The following is a 17,463-nucleotide window of genomic DNA, read 5'->3' as shown; positions in this document are numbered from 1 at the left end:
GTGGTGCATCCCAGTGGTTACCAAGCCCCGGGTTTAGAATCCCACAGATGTAGATGTGAGCACCAGCTCTGCCATTTACATGGCTGTGTGATCTTGCTCAATTTGCTTGTATTCTCTGAGCCTCAGTTTCCTCATATTAAAGGGACATAGACGATATCAGAACATTCCTCAAAGGTGATTGTGAGAATTAAATGATAGAACACACAAAGCAACTGGAAAAGCATCCAAGTATGCTTACATATCAGTGGACCTAGGTGTAGAAATCTCTGGTAACAGTGTCCAGCCATGATAAGTAGAGCCCATCAGGGGAGGTGTACAAGCAAACATCGATTCATCCATTCATCAGCCAACATCCATAGAGCACCTATTATGTGCTGGGGTCCTTGCTGGGGGTGGGACCAGGTGCAGCAATGAGCAAAACCAAGCGTGATCCACATGCTCAGGGGAGGATGGTGACGTTTCATCAGGTGATAACATAATAACACACGGTGGTCAGCACCGGGAAGGAAGGCACCCAGGGCTATGGGGTACAGCGTGGAGGCCAGGGAAGACTGCCCGGAGGAAGTGACATTAAGCTGCCATTGGAAGAGTTAACTGGGTCCAGGAGGGGAGGGGACAGAGAAAGGTTCTGGACAGGGGAACCTGGTAGGCAGGTCATGGGCAGGAATGTTGCATATTTGAGGACCTGGAAGTTGGCTGGAGTGGCTTGGGGTGGAGAGGGAGGGAGGGGGAGATGTCAGGAAATGGGCTGGAGAGATGGATGGGGGGGCAGACCCAGTGCTTGGTAGGCCACACGAAGCTGTAAGAAGCCATTGAGACCTTTTAGCAGGGGTGGGGGTGACGTGGTTGTATTCATGCTTGGAAAACCTCCTGGGGAGAATCAATGGACACAACCAAGATGGAGACAGGTAGACAGAGGCAGGGAACCAGCTCAGCGCTTACTGAAGTCCTGGCAAGAGACCACGGGTGCCCAGGCAGGGCTGGAAGGGACTGTGTGGGAATTACTGGCATGAGCCCGGGCAGGGCGGGGGGTGGGGGTGGTTTGAAGCTGTGAGCTCCATGCAAGGTCGAGGATACGGGGCTCTGACCGTCTCCCCTCCAACTCTTATGGCCCAGTGGAGTAAAACGAGGTAGCCAAAGAGTGGAAGGAGTAACCAGAGAACCAGGAGAAAAACTGGGAGAGTGTGGTGAGAAAGAAGAGAGCAGAAGTTTCCATGGGGTTAAGTCTGGCCAAGAGGTCGGGCTAGATGAAGACGGAGAAAGTATCCTTTGGTGTTCCCAACAAGGAAGTCACTGATGGCCTTCCTGAGAGCCACTAAGAAAGATGGCAGACATTTGCATGGGACAAAGTGCCATGGGTGGCTCATATCTATGTCACCAGGATAATATTATATGGTCCAGGGAGACCCGGATCAAAGACAATTGGCTCCTTAGCTCAGACAGTCTGTCGCCAGAACCCTTGAAGCACACAGTGTTGTTCTTTTGCAGTGACCACACAGCCCTGTCAATTTTATATATTTGTTTGCATGTACAGACTGTAACGCCATCCAATTCATCTTCTACAGTCTGGACCATAAGCAATTTGCAATCCTTTGTGTTGCTTTGATGGAAGCTCCCGACAAGTGGACATATGTAGATTTTGCATATATAGTGCACTTGGTAAATCACTTCAGATGCATCCCTGGGGAAGGCGCCACAGGCTCTTTCGCCCCTACAGATGGAAGCAGGCAAGGAAAAGATGGGCCCAGATTGGCTCCCTGGGATATATGTGAGAGCAGATTGGAGGGGGCCAGAGTGGATAGGGGAGACCGAGAGGAGGGCCTAGGATTCCGAAATGCTGTGCAGCTAATCACTTCCGAAGTGTGTGTTGGAGCAGGGGGTGGGATGGCCAGGGGCAGAGGACAGGAGGAAGCAGTGCTAGGAGCAGGAACTGGGAGCATGCTTCTGGCCATCCCAGCTCCAACCAGCCTCCGGGTGCATGCTTTTGTTGAGAATCGGTGAACAGCCTTTTGATAGTTTTATCTCCCTTCCTTCCTTTTCCTTTTGGAAACAGTCTTGCTATGTCACCCAGGCTGGTCTCAAACTCATAGACTCAAGAGATCCTCCTGTCCCAGCCTCCAAGTAGTTGAAACCAAGCCACCACGCTTGACTAGACCTCCATTTTTCATAGGCGGTTCCTTCCAGTCTTCCCTGCAAATATCTTCCTCTTGGCCAATATTGACACGGTTGCTACCTGACCCTGCAAAAGGGTCTGTAATCTTTCTGTAATCTCACTGAATTTTCATAACTCCTGTGATGAGCCCTAGTCACAACTAGTCACATCCTCATTGTGTAGACCCCAAAGCTAAGGCTCAGAGGGATATAATAGCACATCAGTTCACACAGTGGGCAACACAGTTCAGCCCAGGTGTGAACAGTTCTCTCTGACCCTAAAGTTCACACTATCTTGAAGAATGTTCAGTGAAGACCAAGCAATCAACCAAATAGGTGGTGGGGTTGCTCTCCTTTTCAGTTTGGCGTGGCTCCTGCGGGTTTCTGAGCACTTGGGTCTACTCAGCCCTTTCATTCATTAAACACATCTTCCTAAGGCCAAGCCCCACCCAGACAGCGGGGCTGCTCAGTGGCTCAGACAAGGCTGGTGCCTGGAGGAGCTCAGAGTCTCCTCCCAGAAACAGACTCCTAACCAGGCGCAACAATCCATACTCTAATAAACAGCGAAGAGGGCAGGTGGGAACTCTCTACCTGGAGGAGTCAGTGAATACCTCCAGGGCTTCCCAGGAGCTGAAATGCCTGAGCTGGATTGTAATGGAGAAATAGGCAAGGGCTGGGCAGAGATAGGGAGGACCAGGCCTGGGAAGAGTGAGCAGTCTGTGAATTCAGGAAGGCCTCAGAGAGTGTGCCAGGTTTCAGGGCCTGATTGATAGTGATGCATATGTGGGAGGAGTCCCAGTTGACTGGGACTAGGGTGTAAAGGACTCCATTGGAGATTGGGGATGGAGGTGTTCATGTCTGGGCTTTGAGTTGAGCACTTAGACGCTATGACTGTATTATCAAAATGAGGAAAGTCATCTTGAGCATGGCTGCTCACGCTTGTAATCTCAGAGCCTTGGGAGGCTGAGGCAAGAGGGTCCCAATTTGGAGGTCAGACCGGGTAGGTGAGCAAAATCCTGTTTCAAGCAAATAAAAAGGGTTGGAGATATAGCTCAGTGGAAAAATGTTCCTGGGTGGAGGGTGGGGGAGAGCAAGGAGAATGAAAGAGGAAAGTGAGTTTTGGAGCAGAACTCCAAAATTCCCATCATGCTTGCTCTGTACTTTAAAATTGTTTGGGGGCTGGGGATGTAGCTCAGTGGTAGAGTGCTTGCCTGACATTACATAAGGCTCTGGGTTTGATCCCCAGAAACACACACATATGCAGAAGTTTGAAAAATAAGACAGAATCTGTGTATTTACCATTCCAGTCAAGAAACAAAGTCTCAAAATGGGAGAAGCCCCCTCCTACCACCTTATCACATCTCCCTCTACCCCTTGAGGTAAATACTTCGATGAATGGTATATTTATCATGCTTCTGAATGTCTTTGTGCATTTGCTACATCTGTGAAATTCTATGTTACTTAGATATTTTGTTTTGCATGTTTTAAAAAATCGGTGTAAATGATATCATATAATTTGATTGTCTGCAACTTGGCCCCCCCCTTCACTGGTGGTTCGTAAGGAATCTCTAGTTACTCATTTCTTGGCAGCATAGCATTTCTCTGAACACTTCACAATTTGCTTATGCATTCTTCTGATAATAGACACTGAGGCTGTTTCAGAGTCTTCTTTAATCTAAATATTGTTTCAATGAGCAAGAGGCTCTCCAGGTATGTTCCATAGGAAAGCCTGGGTCACCAGGGTACATGCACCCTCAATATTTTCAAACCTGCCACATCATTCTTGAGTGGCTGTACCCACCCCTGCTCCAGCCAGCAGGGTACCAGAATTCTCCATGCTCCATGTCCCTTCTGCCTCACTTTGTTTTTGTGCCAGTCTGACAGGTGCAAAGTGACACTTTACAGAGGTTTTATTTTGCATTTCCCGGGATTACAAATGAGGCTGACGATCTTTGCATATGTTTATTGGCCATTCATCGTTCCTTTCCTGCAAATTGCCTGTTCATATATTTCCCCAATTTCCTAATGTTTCTTTTGAAAATTGATTTGTGAAAGGGCTTTGTATATTTTGGATCTTATGTCGCACATATTTCCCTTGATAAAAAGGAGTTTCAGGGGCTGGGGTTGTGGCTCAGTGTAGAGTGCTCACTTGGCATGTGTGAGGCACTGGGTTTAAAAAAAAAGGAGTTTCATATTTTAATTAAATGTATCCATCCTTTTCTTGATGATTTGTGCTTTTCATATCTTTTTCAAGAAATCATTTCCTCTTATGTTGTGTTCATGTGTGTTTAAGTCTTCAGTACATCTGGAATTGATATTTTATGTGTGGTGTGAGGTCGGGATCCCAAGTCACTTTTTTTTTTTTTTTTAGAACTGGGGATTGAACCCAGTGGCACTTAACCACTGAGCCACACCCCCAGCTATTTTCTGCATTCTATTTTAAGACAGAGTCTGAGTTGCTTAGGGCCTCACTCAGTTGTTGGGAATGACTTTGAACCTGCAATCCTCCTGCCTCAGCCTTTGAGCCACTGGGATTACAGGTGCGCACCACCATGCCCAGCACCCATGACCTTTTCCTACCCTAACATAGATGTACAACTGCTCCAGCACCATTTATAGAGAATGAACCTTTTCCCCACAGATCTGCTGTGTCACCTCTGCCAAATATTGCTTCCATATATGTGTGGGTCTATTTTTGCAGTCTTTATTCTAGTTCACTGGACTATTTATCCTTAGTCCAATACCACTTGGTCTTGTACCTTTCTAGGCTTATACTTTGAATTAAAAGAGCAAGTGCCTTCTTGAGAGCAGATCTATGTCTTATTCTTTGCATTTTCACTCATTACATGAACATCCATGTAATGGATGTAATACTTTTGCTTACAAAAGGGTATTCCATAGACTGTCTTAAGACCCCAAACTCCTTTTTGCAGAAGAGGAAACTTAAGCACAGAGGTGAGGTGGCTTGCCAAAGTCACACAACTAGAAAGTGTTGGATTTGGAGTTCTGTAAGATTTCAAAATCTTCTGCAAGCTTTCAAAGCCACCCCCATCTATTCACCCCATATTGTCCACCCTGTCCATGAATTCCTTATTGTCCAGGGTCTACAGATCCTGTATCTGATGTTCACTCCTCTTCCTCTTCATTCATCAAGTAGCTTCTGAGTGGTGATGGTGAGCAGATGCTGGAGCCCAGACCCCATTTTCAGGGGCACTTCCTAGTGCTGGAGATCAGCCAGAAGGGTGGGACTGCAGGTGTGCATGTTGTGGGACATCATAGGAAGCTTGAGGTCTTGAGGTCGGTGTAAGGAGGTCGGGCCAGATTTCAGAGCCAGTTTAGAGCCAACCTGGGCGTGCACTTGGGCCCAGGGCTGCCTTCAGAGAGGACGCCAGCTTCCCTCTGGAATTAGAGGCGTCCTCCCGCCCTCCCGCCTCGAGAGGCAGGAATGTGAAGGATCAGCTTTCAGCAGAGCTGCAGCTGCTTTCCGGGGAGCTCCCTATGCAGGCCCTTCCCAAGCGGCCGAATTAACTGGTTCTGTCTGTTGGACTGGGAGAGCAGCTCTCGCTAAAAATAGCGCCCTGCCTGGGCCGCCGCAGTGGGAGTCAGAGCCCGGGCAGACCAAGGAATTGAGGGAGCCCTGCTCAGCGACCATCCGGGCCTGGCCGGGGACTGACCCCGAAGCCGAGACCGCGGGCACAGCGCTGGCCCCACAGGTGCCGCGGAGGGTGGAAGGCCTGCGGGACCCGGAGCGGCAGAGCCCGTCCGGGATGGGAGCCGGCGGCACGGCCTCCTGCGCCCTGGCCTGGGCCTCCCTGCCGCTGCTGGGGCCTCCGGCCAGCGTGCTCTGCGAGGACACGCTCTGCTGCAGAGGTAAGGCCTGGCGCACTCGCAGGGAGCCTCGTCTGCCTCGCCGACGCCGGGGCCACTGCCAGGGCCCAGGTGGGGCGGACCCAGACGTCGATACAGGGCTGGGGGGGGAGGAGCCAGGAGAACTCTGCAAACTCACCTTTAGTTTGAAAAGGTGGCGGTCCCGCCATCAGGTCCGAAAAGGGTTCGCCCCCTTCTGGCCTCAGTGTTCCTGTCTGGAAAGTGGGACAATAAAATCGTTAAGGTTTAATATATTTCTCGGTCTCCAAGAGAAGTTGGGGGACCCGCCACAGCCGATCGCAAGAATGCGCGAGACGTTTGCCGGAGCCAGCTGGGGTCCTCGGGAGTTTGCGTTGGTACAAGTGTCGAGGTGCCTTCCGGGTGACATCTCTGCGTGCTGTCCTTTTCCAAAGCTCTTGTCCTCTCTTAGGTCCTTAGGGCCAGAAGCTGCAGATGGAAGCAGAAAGCACTGGAAAGTTTAAGGGGTCAGCAGACATACGAAAATCCTTGCGGGAGGGCAGTGTGGGTTGGCAGAGGGGTGGTTTGTAAGCAAAGTCGAGACCCGCTGCTCGGTGCCCAACCCCTATAGCCCTGGAGCTAAAGCCAGGGGAAGGACCCCGGCTGGCTAGCTGAGCCGCGGGCGCGCTCGATCGCGCCAGGCCCGGGGAGCGGAGGGGCGTGTAGCTCCGCCTGGATCCCGGGCCCTCGCCGGGGCCGGGGCTCGGGCTGGGCGCAGAGGGCTCGGCCCTGCCCAGTCCGGCCGGGGCGGGGCGGCGGTAATGGGGTCGACCGACCGAACAGGTGCGCCCCCGCCCCTTCCCTCCACGCCCCTGCTCGGCCCCGGCCGGGCGGGCGGAGCTGCAGGCGGCTGGGCCTGGGATTGGCAGGGCCGGGCTGGCCCGGTGGCCGAGGAGTCCGGGAGCCGGAGAGCCGCGGCGCCAGGGGAGGTGCGGAGCCGACGGGAGCGCGCTCCTGTCGGACCTGCTTCGCTCGACCCAGCTGGCGCCGCGGAAACTTTCCTGCCGCCGCCCTGGGACCCCGGGACCCCGCGTGCCAGTGACTCGGCGGCTTCGCCAGCCTGGCCCTGGGTGGCTCCAGCTCCGGCGCCTTTGGGATGGCAGCGCCCGGCGGCCAGGCCGGCGCGTAGAGGTAAAAGCTGGCGACCGCGGGTCAGGCGGAGGGGGCTCTGCAGGCTTGAGGGATCCGAGCCGGGTCCAGGGCTGGAGAGGAGCTGGGGGCTCGGATGCAAAGTATTGGGGTGCAGGACTGAGGAGTGGGCCACAGCTTTGCTTTATTTACCCCTCTTTCACCAACAGCCTCCTCTCCCGCGGGGACTTCTGTACCAAATGTTGACCCTTTAAACTTTGCTGAGCGTTACCCTCTATCTTTGACCTCGGGGCTCAGGGCTGCCGCTGGGTCCTCTGGAGAGGAGGGTGTCACGAGGAAGGCACCCCAACTGGGGCCCGCACCAGCAGAAGTTGAGGTGGCCAGGAGTCTCCCAAAACTTCAAACCCTTTCACCTCACCCCACCGAGGCAACCCTCGCTGCCCAGAGCCAGGCACCCGAGGCCCCCAAATTTGGGGTATTTTTGTTGTTCTACCTAGCCAGTTTTCAGTTATGAGAGGGCAGGTGGCTGAAGTGAGGTCTCTTTTGTGTTTCCTGTCTGCTTTGAACCCCACCCTCCATGAAAATGCCTTGAGCAAAACAGAGTGAAAACCCGGACCAAAACCTTCTAGCTTCCGGCTCCCAGCCTGGGGGCAAGGGTATCAGGGTTTTCTGGTTGCTGGATGGTTCACACTTGAACTATCTGGTGTGTGCCTGGCTCTACACCTGCCCTTTCTGCCCTGAGGGGGAAGATGGGATTCTATCTTAATTTTAATTATGGGTGGGTAAGTAGATAGCTCATCACTAATGAAGATCATAATCAAACATTATTCCCCCTGAAACATTAACTCCTTTCTTGTTTTCTTTATCTGAGACTATAAATCTGAGAGTGTAAAACCAAACACCCAGTTTTGGGGGAGAATCTGGATTGAAACCTCAGACCCTTCTGCTTGCTAGCTGGGAGCCCTTGGGTGGGATTCTTAACCTCTCTGAGTTCTAAAGTCCCATCTCAGTGGGATGTAGCGAGACATTTGTGAGGTAAAAGTGGAAGGCACCTGGTTCATACAGAAGGCTTGAGCATCCAGTCTACACCCTGGACCTTGAGCCACCTTGTTGCTTGAGGGATTAAGCACCCCCTGCCTCAGTTTCCCCTCTCTTCAGAATGAGTAAAGCCCAGACTCTCTTAAGCAGCCCCTTTGAGGAAAGTGCAGGGATGCACACGCACGCCCTTGGGGACACATGTTATTGAAGAATGCCCCACCCATTTTCTTCCCTGCCATTAGCCATGCCAAGAGTGTCAGGCCTTGCCTGGGCTCCCTTTGGGTCCTTGGGGGTAACTATTAGAAATATCAGGGCCTGTCACCCCACCCCCCAACCCCAGGACCTTGGCTTCTGCAAAAGAACCAATTACCAGAATGATGGGGAGAGGGACTGACCTGCAGAACCTGGCTCCAAGTCACCTTCAAGATCATCTAGGCCACCCCCTCCTCATTTTTTTTTCCTGGTGCACACCCCTGCCTGGCGAACATCTAGTCTTTTCCTCTAGGATCCTCTAGTAACAGTGAGCTCACGAGGCAGCTGGTTTCATGATTGGGCATCTCTAGTCTATCAAAAAATTCTTCCTGTTTAGAGCAGAAATCTGTGTCCCTGTTACTTCTACCCCCTGATTCTAGCACAACCCTTCTGGCATCTCTTACTGGCTCAATTATTCACTGAGGTCCCCTGGTGCCTGGCATTCTGTTTCTATCCTCAGGCATTCGGCACACTGGAACTGAGTTTGGCAATGATCACAGCACCATTTATTGAGTGTTTATTATATGCCAGGGCCTGTGCTGGAGGCTTTACACACATTTCCTTGCATCCTTAAGACAACCTCATGAGACCGATCATTTTTTATCCTCATTTTGCCTATAAAGATACAGGTTTAGAGAGACTAAGGGACTTACCCAAGGTCATACAGCCAGTAAGGTCTGGGCTGTACCCCAAACCCAGCCTCTGGATTAGCACCCATACGTCTCATGATATTTCCTCCCACTCTTTCATGCATGTCCATGTGTGTGCACCTGAGCACATGCATGTGTGTGTGTGTGTGTGTGTGTGTGTGTGCACAGTTCATGCGCATGCTCCTGTGCCTGTGGTGTGTGTCAGGTGCTTTCATCGTACGAATGGGGGGGGGCACCCATTAAAATGCAAATTCCTCATCTTTACTCCAGACTTGGGCACCTGCCTTGAAAAAAATTCTCCAAGCCATTCTCTTGCACAGCACCGTTTGAGAACCATAACAGTAAGGAATTCGTAGGAAGAGAATATGGCATGCAGGTCCCAAGAAGTCTCAACTCCAGTCTTGGTATCATTCTTTTAAGCTGGTTGCTTTTTCTTTCTGGGGCTTCCTTCCCACTTCAGAAGGGGCATGCCCTTACACCCTCAGCAAGGTGATTGCTGTCTGTGGGAGTCCCCCAGTGGATGTCTGGGGCTCTGGGGTAGGCCGTGGGGACAAAGGAGCCTGGTGAAATTTTACTAGTGGATGTGCAGGGGGATGGGCCTGTTACCCCACCCCCACCCCCACCCCAGGACCTTGGCTTCTGCTTTGTGGTAGGTCTGGCACACCTTGGGTTTGTGCACCTTGTGCTTGGGTTTCTCAGTCAGGTTAGGGGGTACCTTGGAGAGGAGGGCAGGACTCCCTTCCCCTACATACCTTCCTCCTCCATCCTCCCACGGTGGCCTCTGACCTTCCCATGCCATGAGGCGCTGGGCTGAATCTCTGGGGGAGGGGAATGGGCTGGTTCTGCCATGCACACATCTGCAGTTTGAATCTGGTAGAAAGAAATCCCTCTCTTTGGAGGGCTGCACTGCTGGGTAGCTCTCGGGAAATGTGTCATCTGAGGACCTCTGGGCTGGGCTGGGCTGGACTGGGCTGGCCGGGAGGGCTGTGGGGTGAAGGGCTCCCCTGCACAGACCTCAGCAGTGTCGCCTTCCGGCCCCCAGCTCTGCTCTGCAGAGAGGGCTTGTTCTGCTTTATCCTCTTTGATCCTGCGGAAGGCACAGAAGTATTAAACACCCATTTTATGGAAAAGGTCGCTGGAGTCCAGAAAGCTGCAGTGACATGTCCAAAGCCCTAATGTGTGTGGGAGGGGCTGGGGAGGTGGCAGAGTGGGGACTGGAACTCAGGTCCCTGACAATGTGCGCTGGCCTTTTTTGTGCTGTATCCCACACCTCGCTGTTTTCTGCTCCCCCTCTCGAGGCTTTGGTGCCAGAGCCCCTGTTTGGAAGCAGGAAGCCCTGGGCCTTGATCGGCTGTGTGACCCCCGTGTGACCCCCGGCAGGGCTGGTGTTCTCTTCATATCCCTGGCTGTGAAGGGGGTGGATTTGAGGTCATTCAGCTTGGTCCCTAAGGTTCTTGCAACCTTGACCTTCATGGGCTGTACTTTGGCCTGCAGTTCTGGGGAGAGGGAGTCTGATGGGCTCAGGGCATGAGGGACAGGTCGGGTCAGCCAGCAGGGTGCCACACTGGGAGTGATGAACTCAGCCAGAAAGGCTCTTATGGACCTGGGGTGCAAAGGGCCCGGAGCACTGGGCAGAGGGAACGGCAGCCAGAGAAGCCCAGGGTGGGGTGAGGTTGCTCACCTCCCAAGGAAACAGTCTCTTGGGCTCTGAACACGCGGAGAGTGATGGTGGGGGTCCTGGACGGAAACCAAGTGGGGAGATCAGGGTTCTGGGAACAACCCAGCTGGAGTCCCCCTCCAGTCTAGAGTAGCTGGGGCCAAGAGACCAGCGGGCTGTGCAGGGCCCCTTGTCTCCCTCCCAGGCTACCGATGCCTCTCCTGGGGCTTCCTCAGCCTTCCCTGACTCCAGCCCTGACAGAGCGGCTCTCACCTCTCCCTGGAGCAGCTGGCTGAGGTGACCCAGCTGCCTTCTCCCCGTGCGGGGGTGGGGGGGAGACCCTGGCAGCCTGGCCTCCTGAGGCAGGCCCTTGATAGCTGGACCTTGTTAGCTACCTGAGTCTTCTTCCTCTCCAAGAATGGCTCCCTGTCACCCACCCACCGCAGGAGACCGGTGTGCCTGGCCAGCAAGGCCTCATGTCTGGCTCCGGCTTTCCTCCCTATCGGTCTCCCTCAGATTTCAGACTTCATGCTTCCTGGTCTCTGCCTGTGACTCCCAGAAGGCCCCTTCTGCCACTGCTTCATACCCAAATTATTACTTCCCTCTGGGTCTAGCACAAATGCCACTTCCATTGGGTTTCTTCTTCCCACTCAGGGTGGGCTCCCTCTGCTCAGTGCTGGCTCGAGTTCTGATGAACCAACCTGCTTTACACTTCCCTGTGGGCTTGTCTGTCTCCCACGATGGGCTCTGAACCTCTTGAGGCTGCAGACCTGGCCTTGTGTCATCTCAGTGCCCACATAATGGGTGTGGCCTGGCAAGGGCCTTCCTTGGTCTAGTAAATGCTCATCCAGCTTTGTGGCCTTGGACTGGCTTTGAACCAAGCTGCTTTTGACTCAGGGCATTTTTCCCTGCACCCAGCTCCCCGTATGATCAGGTGGGGAGTCTGACTCTCAGTTCATGCCTCGGACTGGGCTGGCTCCAGCTGAGGGATAGAGAGGGTTTCTTTGGGTTTTTGCGGAAAGACATCCCTGTATTCTTTGGTTCTTTTTTTTTTTTTTGCATATTAGGCTCTTTTTAAAAAATAACTTTATTTTGTTTATTTATTTTTATGTGGTGCTGAGGATCGAACCCAGGGCCCCGCATGTGCTAGGCAAGAGCTCTACCACTGAGCCACAACCTCAGCCCCAATCTTTGGTTCGTTCTTGATCTGCTCTATGTGTGTAGTGGGTTCTGAGGATGGAAGTCCTGCCTCATGCATGCTAGGCAAGAGCTCTGCCACCAGCCACATCCCTAGCCCTAATTTGCTTTTGAAGCCTATTCTGACTTTGTGGCCTCAAAGATGGGCAGGCCTGGAAGCAGGTGTGGCAAAGCCACCTGTCAGTCCCCTCCTGCAGGCTGAACTTCAGGTCTCACATAGGAACAGTCAAAACTCACCTGGTTCTTTTTTTTTTTAAAGAGAGAGCGAGAGCGAGAGCGAGAGCGAGAGCGAGAGCGAGAGAGAGAGAGAGAGAGAGAGAGAGAGAGAGAATTTTATTTATTTTTTAGTTTTTTCGGTGGACACATCTTTGTTTGTATGTGGTGCTGAGGATCGAACCCGGGCTGCACGCATGCCAGGCGAGCACGCTACTGCTTGAGCTACATCTCCAGCCCCTCACCTGGTTCTTTAGGAAAGGCCTGTGGGGTCATGGATGTGACACCAGGGGCACAGAGGGGTCATTATGACTGTTCTACCCTGTGTTCAGAGAGGGTTGACAGCCACATAGGCCCAAGTGGAAGGAACAAAAAGGAAGACAGATATTCATCCTCCAACACAAGCCATTACTGCCTGTAGAGTGCTCTCACTCAGAGGGGTCCTTTTAATCCAGGCTCCTCTGACTTTCTGCGGAGGAAACCGGCTCTGAGAGGGGGAGCTCTGGGCCAGTCTCCCCAGGCAGAAGGAGGCTCCTCCCTCCCTCGGTCCAGTGCTCACCGCCATCCAGGGGGCTGACTGTATGGAGGACTTACCAGTCAGGGAGCATTTTTCCTCCGAGAGTTCCATGTTGGGGTCATTTCCTGGGTGATGTCATTAGACGAGGGTAAAGCCAGGCAGCGGCATGTCAGGGAGGTGGGACAGGGGAATGGGCCATGTTTATGAATTTGACCAACACCCACACAGGTGGGCCAGGTGGCCAGGCAGGAGAGCTCTGACTAAGGGAAGAAGTCCCCGTCCCCTCATAGGTCATGGTGGCTGGTATCTGTTCAAAAGCATCTGGAGAATTTTTGAGGGGTGCTGGGGATTCTAAAGAGAGAGGAGACAGGTGGCTGATTTTGTGTTCGGACCCCACAAATCTCTTGCCCAGATGGAGGCTGGCAAGGCCAGCCTGAATATTTCCCTCATTGTCCTGTCACCTTATCAGCCTACCTGTCCTGCCTCGTCCCCCACCTAGACTGAGCATCCACCGTGGTGCCCCATGGCTGTCCCCTCTAGGTGACCCCAGAGCAGGACCCACCTTGTCAGAGTCGGGCTGGGAGGCGAAATGGGGTAAATGAATACAGAAACAAGAGAGTGGCCCTCCTCCGCCTCTCCAGACCCACCTGGCTGACACTCGTTGGAGAATATGTGATGACTGAGGCCACCAGGAGACGGCTGTTTGCCGGGGCCACGAGGACCCGGCCAGACATAATGGAAGCTGGCGGTGGCTGGAGCACAGACCGCGGGGCCTTTCCTGGCAGAGGGAAGCCATCAAAGAGGGCGCTGCTTCCGGGAGGAAAGAATTCCCAAAAGGCTCAGTCAGCCCCCTGATAGGGATCTGCAGGGCGTGTGAGGGATTTGTTTTTCGGCCAGGATGTGGGGAGTTAAAAATAGACACCATAATCCCTCGGGGATCATGTCACACTTGAGGCTGTGCAGAGCCCTCTGGCTCCATTATCTGACTTGAGTGGCTGGGCCGCCATTGACGTAGGCAGGGCCTGCTTTAGAGAGCGCTTGGAGGCCTGGGCCCAGTTTCTGGCTGCAGACGGTGCCCACAATTCAGCAGCATGACCACCTGTGTCTGCGCCCCAGGACCCTCTATCTGTGCTCACGTCCAGTCTGCAGGAGGGGAGGGCTGCTGGGACAACAGGGAAGGTTTTTCTGTATTCCTTTTTTGGGGGGATGCTGGTTCGGAATCCTCTCCTTTGAACATCTGATTGTCCCTTGGCCTCTAGCCCTGGGCCTTTATTAGCCATGCTCCTTCACCAGTGAGGTCAAGGTCCTAGCTGGTCAGGACAGGAGCTGGACCAGACCTGAGCTGGACAGACCCTTAGAAACCCTCTGGTGCAGTCCTTCTGTCTTAGGACCGGGTGGTCAGAGGCCCGGGTTTGCCTGACCCTTCAGGAGCATTCATGGCGGAGCTGGCTGTCCACCCACACCTTCAGGACCATTGCTGTCCTCGGCTGCATCCGTGTTCAGGGCCACCCTGCTTCTCCCACCCTAGGGCCAGGGAGTCCCACTCGGTGAGGATCCCATTTTCTCAGGCTGGGCTCTTTCTGGAGCTGGGAGCCAGCGGTGCCAGGCCTTTTGGGTTCCCAGAGAGGGCTCCTGGCATCGGCCTTGGCTTAGTCACAGGGATGAGGTCATTCCTCACCTCTGGATCGGGGAGGATGCCAAGGTTGGGGAACTTTCACTCTGAGCCACTTGTTGACGTGTGTGTGTGTGTGTGTGTGTGTGTGTGTGTGTGTGTGTGTGTAAGAAAAACAGACCTGTCGGTTGGGACTTTGTACTTGGCCCATGAACTGTCAGCCTGGGGAAGCCACTGGGGCTTAAGCTGTGCCATCTGACAGCTTCCCAGGACAGTGGCTGTAAGTCAAGGAAGAGCTTGGACTAGAGCCCAAACCTGATGTCAGCTCTCACTGTGTCTCACACTGGCTGTGTGAGCCTGACCAAGGTGCATGACCTCTCTGGGCTATAATAAAAATACCTAGCAGCTCATGCTTTCTGAGTACTTCCCATGGGCCAGGCATCAGGTTTAAGGCTCTCTAAGAACTAGCCCACTTCATTCTTCTTTTAGTACCAGGGATTGAACTCAGGGCCACTCGACTACTGAGCCACATCCCAGCCCTTTCTTGTATTTTATTTAGAGACAGGGTCTCACTGAGTTTCTTAGTGCCTTGCTTTTTGCTGAGGCTGGCTTTGAACTTGTCATCTTTCTGCCTCAGCCTCCTGAGCCGCTGGGATCACAGGGATATGCCACTGCACCCGGCTCCGCTTCATTTTTATAACAGACTGGGAGGTTCTGTTATCATTCCCATTCTGTAGACGAGGAGACTGAGGTCCAGAGAGGAGGACGGACTCCCTAAGGTCACCCAGCTGGGAAGGGGTAGAGTCAGGGTTTGAAGTGCAGGTCTTCCCGACTCCACAGCCTGCTGCATCAAGCACTGCTGCTCTGCCCTCTAGCCGCTTGAAAGCCTCCTGAGGAATCATGAAAGTATCATTACCGAGAGGCAGGCCAGGTGTGATGAAGCGGGTGAGGGTAGCAAGGGGATGAACGAGAGGTCCTTGGCTACATTGGCTTCATCTCCAACTCCCACTTCAGCACCATCATTGAGCAGCTAGGGAGAGGGAACAGAGGGAAGCAGGTATGGCTATATCCAGGTGCCATGGAAGGAAAGGCACATCAGAAGCCACGGGTTCACGGCCTGAGTCCATTTCTTTCCATCCCTATACCTTGTTGGCTTTTCTGAAATTGTTGTTCATTTCTTTCCCATCCTCCCCTGCAGGGACCTTCAAGGCAGGGGGGCTGCTGGGGCCAATTTTCTTTGAGTGGAGTGACCAATAGCAAGGCATTGATTCAGATTTGGAAGAGGATCTGATGGCTGCTGAGTCCGGGGCTTGGGATGGGAGGTGGCAGAAGAGCCCAGTCATCTGTTTCCACTGCAGGGAGCCTGGAAGGGTGGAGAGGCTGAAGGTGGGTATGTGGCCTGGGTCCTTCAGACAGACCTGGGTCCGTGATACCAGCCATTTGACCTCAGGCAGAGCTACCTCATTCTCCATCCTAACTTATTACTGGGGACAATGACACCTATTTCCTGGGGTGGGTGTCAGGTAACTTAGACCCAGGAGAGCATGATGCTGGGCCCACAGACAAGTGCACAGGGTGTTCCTGTTTTTGTGATGGCTTATCATTTGCACTATTATTACAAGGGTCTCTAAGAAGACTGCTTTAGCTGTGGTCTTGGGATGCTCAGGCCCTCGCTGCTTTCCAGAACTCCCTTCCTCTGGCAGAGGCAGTTCCGGTAGGGAGAGGTCTGAATTATTTACTCACTTTTCTTGTAAACCTGGACAGGGACTCAGATCAGCCAAATCCAAAGGCTTCTGAGTGTGGGATTTTAAGGGAGCGGCTTTGATGGATAGAGAAAAGGGTTAACGGAGAAGAAGATTCTTGGAGGTGCTGGGAGGGTTCCTTCTCCTGGAGCCCCCCCACCCCGCCCCTCGGGCTGTTTCTGTGGTTTAAGGCACCAGGAGAGTCAGCTGAAGCATCCTGCCGGCTCAGGAGTCTGAGGCTGGCTGCTCCTTGCCTCCCTCCCTCCTTCCCAAGGGTCCACGCTAGCTAGAGTCCCGTAGAGGGAGAGCATGCCCTGCCTTGGGAGAGGCCACATGCTTGTGTGGACAGTAGGGACAGGGTGAAGGGTCAGGGGGCTTCCCAGGGGAACTGGCCTGGAGGCAGCCCAGGAGGACAGTCTTCCAGGTGGCTGCAGACAGCATTGCAAAACCCACTTTCCCCCAGCTCACCTGGTTGTCCGTGGTGGCCACGTAGCTAAGTCAGCTGAGAGCACCCAGGCCCGGCGGGCAAGACCTGCAGGGAGGCGAGGAGATGTCGAACCCTGCCTCAGTTTCCCCATTGGGCCCAGACCTTGCCAGAGCCCCTTCTCTGTTGGACATGCTCCTGGGGAGGGAACAAGAAGGACCAGGAGCAAGGAGTTGTGGATTTGGTATCTGAGCTAGGTTTGTCACCCCCCAGCACCTGCCCCCCTCCCCCAGGCAGGTCATTTCACTGCTTGCGCCTCAGTTTCCACCCAAGGGGGAGAATAGTACCACCCACGTCACCGTCACCCGGTTGTTTTGAGACTTGGGTGAGGTCATGCTTGTGAAGTGCTTATCTCGGAGTTGGCATGGGGTAAGTGCTTGTCATTATCAACCGCCCTGGCGTGGGACACACCTCGACAGCCCCTGCCTCCCCCTCCTGCCCGAGTTCCTGTTTGTTGTTGACATCCTCTGCACCTACCAGCGCAGGGACTTTAAGCATTTGTGTCCTAGCTGGAATTCCTCTGTGCATTGTCTAGTTAATTACCTAATTGAATTAAGGCACACAGTTTTACTTCCTTTCCAGTGCAAGGGCAGGAAGTGGCCTGGTGCCTTCTTCGAGATGAGTATTGAGATGTATTTGATGACAGTGGTGATACCTCCCTCTCCTGAGAGGCCTGTTCCCACTTAGAGCAGCTCTGTGGCCCGTCAATCAAGCTGCAGCCATGTGCTTAGAAACATAATTCTTGTTGAGGATGTTGGTGGCTTTGGCCACGTGTTTCTTTCCGTGCCAATTTGCTGTTTTGGCACCTTCTGGCCCACTCATGGATGGATAGTGGAAAAGACTTCCTTTTAAATATTTAGAACAAGTGACCCATGAACAGATCTGAGAAGTGCATTCAATGGAACATAAGTAAAGAATTAAGGCACCAGGAGAAGCTCGGGTGACAGGGAGCCAGCCACTCTGCTCTGCACTTGGA

General features: G+C 53.4%; 1 long non-coding RNA gene across 1 annotated transcript; it reads right to left on the bottom strand.

Annotated features, from left to right (window-relative positions):
- Positions 1 to 4,976: 4,976 nt before the first annotated feature.
- On the bottom strand, positions 4,977 to 6,727 carry LOC308640688. The gene is made up of 3 exons (XR_014020331.1): positions 6,600 to 6,727; positions 6,158 to 6,465; positions 4,977 to 5,582 (listed from the first exon to the last, which is right to left on the bottom strand). It is a non-coding gene; the product is annotated as an uncharacterized lncRNA (long non-coding RNA).
- Between the last annotated feature and the right edge of the window lie 10,736 nt (positions 6,728 to 17,463).

The sequence above is a fragment of the Spermophilus citellus genome (genome assembly GCF_964194105.1).
Source record: "Spermophilus citellus genome assembly, contig: SCAFFOLD_102, whole genome shotgun sequence".
Lineage (NCBI taxonomy): Eukaryota > Metazoa > Chordata > Mammalia > Rodentia > Sciuridae > Spermophilus > Spermophilus citellus.
The sequence above is the reverse complement of the archived record's forward strand: the minus strand, read 5'-3'. Positions and strand labels throughout refer to the sequence as shown.